The 8,057-nt window shown below is 34.3% G+C and overlaps 1 non-coding gene across 1 annotated transcript; it reads right to left on the bottom strand.

Annotated features, from left to right (window-relative positions):
* Window positions 1–4,406: 4,406 nt before the first annotated feature.
* LOC114672031 (small nucleolar RNA SNORD78) lies at window positions 4,407–4,471 on the bottom strand. The gene has a single exon (XR_003722230.2). It is a non-coding gene; the product is annotated as a small nucleolar RNA SNORD78 (small nucleolar RNA).
* Between the last annotated feature and the right edge of the window lie 3,586 nt (window positions 4,472–8,057).

The following is an 8,057-nucleotide window of genomic DNA, read 5'->3' on the forward strand; positions in this document are numbered from 1 at the left end:
GTGGCACATGCTTTGTCAAGAAGTGAGATACTTTCTGGAGCATTGTATCTTCTCTTTGTCAGAACCACAGGCAATAACCCTGTTTGCAGGCAGTCATCTTGAAACCACATTTGGAATTACTCAGAAGAGGGAGAATATGAGAGAATATGAATGAAATAGAGGAAACCTATCCCACTACCAGAAAACCAGTTTAAAACACTTCCTGATTTGGCTCAGTGCCGTCACTCTAGAGGAAGGATGTTAGTGGAGCACATATTCTAAAACGGGATTATTTATAGCTACTACTCAGCATCACCTACTGGTAAGCTGACAGAAAACAGAACTCAAACTATGCAAGGCTAATAAATTGAGAATATTAGTTTGAAAAAGTCCAATTGTAGTAGGGAAATGGTTACAAGAGACATTGTGCATGAACATAATATAACATTACATAGCCCCTATAAGATAGAATCCACAGAAACATGGAGTTTCAAATAGTGAATATAAAGTTAGATTAAAATATTGTAAACAAATTTGCCAAACATGTTTTCATGGAATTAAGAAGGGAGAGAAGGAAAAAATGCACCCATATTGATGAATTTAATTTTTTCTTCAGATTTGCTATTTTGTACATTAGTCACAAATGCATTCTTCAAAAATAATCTGTAATAGAGGAAAATCGTACTGAAATGTATTCAATAGATAAATAAGAGACAAAGCAAAATAGAAGTGATTGTATATCTTGCGTACATTACATTATTTTTTCTCTCCAACTTTCTATAAACTTATTTTTTAAAAGTAGAGATTTGTTTAGATTAAAAAGCTAATATATGCACATAGTAAACAACAAATCCAAACTGTAATAAAGTTATGTAATATAGTATGTCTCCCTGAATGCTAGGATCTAAGTCTAACTTGAGAAATTGATCAGGCTTTTAAGTTCTTGCTGTTATTTCTAAAATATTTCTATGAATATATAAACAAGTGTCTGTGTGCATGCAAGCAAGCACGCACATGTTTGTGTGTGTAATGTATCAGTTTTTTTCTCTCACATGTGGGAGCATATTAAACAGTTTGTTATGGATTTGTCATTTTACTGAAAATTATGTATTAAAAAGGCTATCTGATAGCTGTGTCTTGTTCAGGTGCCTCTAAGACTTCCCCTAAGGCCATTGAAGTAAGGTTGGCTAGTACAAAAAGATGATGAATTTAGACAACAGATATATTTAATAAATGTCATTTTTAGGATTCATTGCAAAAGAATTGGCGAGTTCTTTAAGTTTGGTTTTGTTTTTATCAAAGAAATACTTGCATGGAGTATCACTAATCGAATAGTTCTGCAAGGCTCATAGCCAAAATAAGTAGTCCTTTTACTGTACTTTGCAAGTCACACAAACTCCCATTCCTCAGAGGAGTTTTTTTTTTTATCATTTAAAAAACTTTTCTAGATTATATACTTTCTTATTTCTATGTAGGATGCTTGTGGGCAAATTTTATATTTAGTCAATTTTATGGAATATCTATTTCTTTTCTACTGTGACAAATGAAGACTCGGGAAGCATCTTTCAGTCCTCTTTCCAAACACACACGCACATATTCTCTAATATAATCGATAGAGTTATATCATATGTGGCTTGATCAATATTCAGTGTGTGCACCCTTATGATCATGTAAATATTATCTGCAGATGGGACTTTTTATGACTTGAGAACATCTGGATTTACACTATGTAGAAAAGAGTATTTTATTTCTTGCTTTTCCTGGAGTTAATAATTATCTCTTTTTAACTTTTGCTTAGGTTTCTATCTACCTATTAGTAATTCTAAATTCTCAAACATTTGAAAATTTTGTCTCTATATATTCAAACACATCAGTTCCTTCCTCTCTTTTTCCTTCCTTCCTTCCTTCCTTCCTTCCTTCCTTCTTTCATTTCTTCCTTGCTTTCTTTTTTCTTCTTTCTTTTTTTCTTTCTCCTTCCTTCCCTTCTTTCCTTTTGCTTTCCCTTTCGCTTTCCCTTTCCCTTTCTCTTTCTTTTTCTCTTCCTTCCTTCCTTTGTTCCTTTTCTTTTTCCCTTTTCTTTTTTTCTTTCCTTCCCTCCCTCCTCCCCCCTCTTTCTTTCCTTTCTTTCTTTCTTTTCTTTCGTTCTTTCTTTCTCACTCCTTTCTTCCTTTCCTTCTTTCTTCCTTTCTTCCTTTCTTTCTATTTTTTCTCCTTCCTTCCTTCCTTCCTTCCTTCCTTCCTTCCTTCCTTCCTTCCTTCCTTCCTTCCTTCCTTCCCTCCCTCCCTCCCTCCCTCCCTCCCTCCTTTCCCTTCCTTTCTTTTCCTTTTCCTTTCCTTTCCTTTCTGTATTTTGGGTCTTCTTTTGAGATTTGGTCAATTTTCTAAAACTTCTACTGAATTTTTATTTTCCTTTGCCATGTTTGTATTTTGTTTCAAGAGCACTCCTTTTTTTTCTAAATGTTGCCTTTTGTGTAATCATCTCTTCTTTTGTGGAAACAGCAACCTCAATTATTTCTCTGAGCATAACATGGGTGGGTTATTTTTCCACTGCTAATTGTATTCAGCCTTCCACAGTCTCTATTTTCCAAGTTTCTTTCCTATTTTTCCTGGGTTTTTTGTTGTTGTTGTTGTTTTGTTTTTTTGTTTGTTTGTTTTTTTTTAAATTGATCTCTGTCATCTTAGGGACTTTTCTCAAATGTGTAGTAATCCATGACTTTAATAGTGAGTCACTAAACTTGATTAAAGGCGGGGGGGGGTGTAAGAAAAAGAGAGAGGAAAATATGTTTATTGAGATTCATTATAGGTAGGTTTGTCTGTGCAGCTTATTTAGGAATTTCTGTCAGTATCTGTAGATCTCTTCTCTTAAAACTGTTTTCCCAGAGAATAAACCTGTAGTATTCTCAGGGGCAAACAGAGAGGGCTGGTTCTCATCCTTTAGGGGACAGACACAGATTTTATCTTTACCCTCATCCTCTGCTGTATCTGATGTTTCTAAACCCAGAGCCCTTCTGTTCTATCTCTTTAGTAATTAAACTTACAGTCCTATAAAGTGGTGGAGATCTAGCTGTTCTTTACAAAGACTTGAATTTATTAATTCATTCCTTCAACAAATATTTATCAAGTACTAACAATATGCCAAACACTGTTTTAGACACAATGGAAATATCTGTTTTCAAAACACAAAATTCTTTGCTCTTGTGATTTTCATCCCCCTTTAAGATTTTCATCTTAAAGTTAGGAACCCTAACTTTCAGAACTCACGAGTGTCTGCAAATTCTAAACTTTGGTGTTCTATAATGTGAATTGGCTTGCTTTATTTATTTATTTTTTGCTTCTTTGCATATTCTGTTTTTATTTTTCTATTTGGTTTGTTCAATGAGAAACCACTTGCTCATTTGCTTTTCAGGTCTAAAATTGGGTCGCTGTCATCTCCTATTCAATTCTTTTATCTTTTGGGTTTATTTCACATGCTTTTGGTCATTTCATGGGATTTAGGGAGGATATAGAGGTAAATGTGTAAGTTCAATCTGCCACCTTTTTAAAAGCACCTGTGAGTAATTTAGCCCAAATGAGCCCCAGCATCCTAATTCCTTTGTACCTGTGATGTGCTTGGGTAGCCCAACATGTCAACACAATTGGGAATCTGGACTGTCCTATATTAAAAGCCATTTCTGTTACATGCTGACCTTGTCTGAAAAGGTCTTCTGGCATCAGAATATGCACCTAGTCTGTGCTACTCTTCTTGCAATTATTGTGTCCTCTGACAGAACTGCTATTCCTTTTCTGGCCAGACCTCAAAGGACCCAGATTTCTGAGAATATGCAACTATTAGTGCAATACTTACCTCCAACTGTACCCGAACATCATCGTGTATCAGAATAATATTTAACCCCCTCAACCCAACACCAGCATCATATATTGCCTGAATGTAAGATAATCTGTATAGCTTCAATAAGTCTTTTGGCTAAGCCCCCTCACATTTTTTCCCCTTTTTTAGTCTTTGGAAGTTTCAATAGGAGGCAGCATATAAGTTTGTACTTTTATCACTATTCTGTGCATCTGTGGTTTGGAGGGAATAAATAGTCACTTGTCTAGAAGAGAAAGGGCATTATTTGTTCTCATCTGGAATGAGAAAATTCTTCTTGAGCAGTTTACCAGGGTTTCAAGCAAAAGAGGACAAACATATTCTACCAACCCCTGGAAACTTTTCATGGTGGTGGAATTTGTGGAGCTGAGTGACACAGGCTCTCTATTGTAATTCATTAAACTCAAGAAACTGTGACTAAAACCCATGCCACTCCTGTGTGGTTGGCATGTCTTAGTTCAATGTCAATTTTGTTCCAAGAGATCAAAACCATACATTCTTAGGTGAAATCCTTACCATCAGAGTATTGTTTAATGTCTTCTCATTTTATGAGAACCTTCTTTTCTTCAGTATTAAATTTTTCTATATAATCATTTCAGGTCAGATATTTGACCGATATCATTACAGAGAAACTTCGATTTTCCATAATTTTCAAAATAGAGCCTGGTTCCAGAGCTCACAGAGAATGAGGGCTCCTAGGAGTTCAGCCCTGAATTGCTAGTTTCTATTTTGACATTAAACCTAGGAAATGCTTTTTAGATGTCTTGAGAAGATTTCGAGGAAGGAGAAGAAGGAGAATTCAATCTTTTATTAAGCTGTTAAGCTGGTTTGTGAATTCTAAACATGTGGTAGGAAAGGGATGAAGAAATTTAGTGCTTCTGACCTTCTTATTCCTAAAAATAGTTATTGTGTGTGAATAAAATTTTACCATCCTGAAAATAAATAGTTCAAAGGGAAGAAAATGTCAGATGATTTCAGGACTATGAAAATTAGTTATGTGAATACTAATATTAGAACTCATTGGTATAGCATAACATTACCTGACCAACTCTTTGGTGTCTTTTTAGATTTCTATCACCCTGTACTGTAAATTGCCTGTCCCTATAGACTTTATTCTCAATAAAGTAATAAACCCTCATGTATACTTCCTTGAAAATGTCATGCTGCCTGGAACATATTTGAAGCATAGTAAATATTCATGACTATTTACAAAATGACTGTTTAATTATTTTTACCAAAAATGAATAATGAAGACATCTGCTGTGAAAGGCACATGGAAATGTTGAAATGAACATATTAATTAATCACTTATTTAGGATGTACTTGTTGAATGCCCACCGTGTGTCATGTATTTTGATAAGCTCCTAAGAGTATATTAATTAGGTAGATAGAGGTGGCAATGCATTTGCCAGATTACAATCGATTGGTGAAGACAAATAGTTAAATAAATAAACACAAAAAAGTGGGTTAAATGCTATAGTGGCAGAATTATAAACAATTAGATGGCATTATGACTGGGACTTCTCATCCAGAGGTGGGAAAAGAGTCCCAGCTAAAGCTGCTATCTTAAATGATGAATACAAGCTATCTAGAAAAAGCCAGGACTTCTAGTCCCAGTATCATTAAAGAAGCTAGTATTAGACCTAACTTATTATCTAAGCAACTATAAAGCTAGACCAATGCTGTGAAGCAAATATTTATAGCTATTGGATAGCAGCCATTGTAAGGCTGAGATCCTCTTGGGAGTGGAGGGGAAGCATTCTATTTGTCATGGCTTTCTGCCTGGGGCAATGTCCGATGCTTGAAAGTAGGAAGGAGAATTCTCACTGGGTAGAGTAAAACAAGAGTTTGGTGTTTGGGGGCTGCTAACATGGCTGGAATTTGTGGAGCATATTAGCAGGGGGAAGGTAGCCATAGGCTTCACTATCTGTAAATCTGCAAAGGAGTTATCCTCTGATTCTTGGGGTGCAGAGTGAAATTCCATTAAGGCATAATAGCAGGATGAGGGGCTGACAGCTCAGCAGAGATTTCTCAGCAGACATTTCCACAAAGATAGTGCCCGAAAAGTTGTGTAGATGATAAAGTTTTGACTCAACTAGAGTCCAGACTCCTTAGCAGCTAAGCCAGGCATTCAGTTGAAACCCTGAAACAGGCATGCATTTAGAATAAAGATCTAATTCTGACTACTTTATACTATCTTTGGCAAGTTCTTTGCTCTAGAACTAAGGGCAAAACTGAAATAAACTCATCATTAAAAAGACAAAAAACAAGGCTGAAAAAAATAAAACAATCCACCTGTAATCAAATGCCTCCAAAGCAGAAAGATAGCATAATCCACAGTCTATGATATATCATGCATAATGTCCAGCATATAATAACAGAAAGTACTAGACAAGCAAAAAGGTAGGAAAGCATTGCCCATGAAATAAAAGAGCTTATAGGAGCCAAGCCACTGTTGAAGTAGATGTTTAAATTATCAAACAATGATTCTAAATACCTATTAGAAACCTGTACATGAACTTGGAGATGAACAGCTAAACAATTGGATGGGAAAGATGTCAGCATAAATAGGAAGCTACCCCTAAAACGAATTTTTTTAAAAAGAAAATGCCAATCTTATATATTTCAGAAAATAGAAGAGAAGATATATTCACATTTACTTCATAAACCAGTACAATCTTGACAAAGACGTTAAAAGGAAAAAAAAAAAAAAAACAATATGCATCTGATACGGTTTGCCTCTGTATCCCCACTCAAATCTTATCTAAATTGTACTCCCCATGTGTTGAGGTAGGGACCTGGTAGGAAGTGATTGGATCATGAGGGCAGTTTCCCACATGCTATTCTCCTGATAGCAGGGAAGTTCTCATGAGATCTAGTTGTTTGGTAAGTGTCTGGGATTTCCCCTTATGGCTCGCTCTCTCTCCTGCTACCATGTAAGAGGGTGCCTGTTTCTCCTTTGCCTTCGGCCATGGTTTTAAGTTTCCTGAGGCCTCTCCAGCCATGCAGAACAGAGAGTCAATTAAATATCTTTTGTTTATAAAAAGACCCAGTTTCAGTCAGTGTGAAAACTGACTAATGCACCATCATTCCAAAATTCCTTTATAAGTATTAGCAAATTAAATTGATCAATATACTTGAAATCATGATTAAATGAGTTTTATACTAAGAGAGAAAGATTAGGTTAACATTCATAAAGATTAGGTTAACATTCATAAATCAATTATCACCATCTATCAATACACATAATAAACATAATCATCTCAATTAAGAAAAGTTATTCAATTAAAATTCAAAATCAATTAGCTATAGAAATGATATTAGCACACTAGAAATAGAAAGAAACTTTCTTAAAATGACAAAGGCATTTATGGAAAACCTACAGGGAATACAAGTAATATTATATTTAATGATGACAAAACAGATGACAAAAACTTTCCCTCCTATATTTGGGAAGAAAAAAGTTCCAATCTTACCACTAATGTTTTAAAAATATTGTCCTGCAGGTCCTAGCTAGTACTAGAAAAAGTAATAGGAAAAGATGAAAAAAGAAAGAAAGAATGAATGAAAGATGAAAGAGAGAGCATATATAAAAAAAGGAAAAATAAAACTATATTCCTATAATGACATAATTGTGTGTATCAAAAATGTAAACCAAAGCCATCTATAAAGAAACTACTAGAAATGATAAATTAGCATTATTGCTGGATGTAAAGGATATAAAGTAAATGTAAAAACATCAATGCATATCCATAGAATAGCCCCCAAAAAACAAAACCTGGAAACCTAAATTTAGAAAATTATTATTTATAATAGTTGCAAAATTTAAAAATGCAGGAAGATATTAACAAACATGTAACAACTCCAACGACAAAGTATAAAACTTCTTTGATAGTTTGAAATTAAAGATGTTAAAAAAAACCCCAGAAAAATATGTTAATTTAATTAAAGATTGGCAAACTTGATTTTATTGAGATGTCATTTATCCTAAATTTATCTATAATTTCAAGGCAATTCCAACACAAATTACAGCTGAATTTTCTGCAGAAATTGATATGTAGATTGAAAAAACTTATTTAAAAATGAAAACTTCATTATGTGGGTCTTGACTAGCCAACACAATCTTGAAGGAGAAACACAAAATTGGAGGATTTTAGTACCAGATTTTAGTACATATTGTAAAACTAGAATAAGTAAGACATGATGCTGTTGG

This window comes from Macaca mulatta, chromosome 13 (genome assembly GCF_049350105.2).
Source record: "Macaca mulatta isolate MMU2019108-1 chromosome 13, T2T-MMU8v2.0, whole genome shotgun sequence".
Lineage (NCBI taxonomy): Eukaryota > Metazoa > Chordata > Mammalia > Primates > Cercopithecidae > Macaca > Macaca mulatta.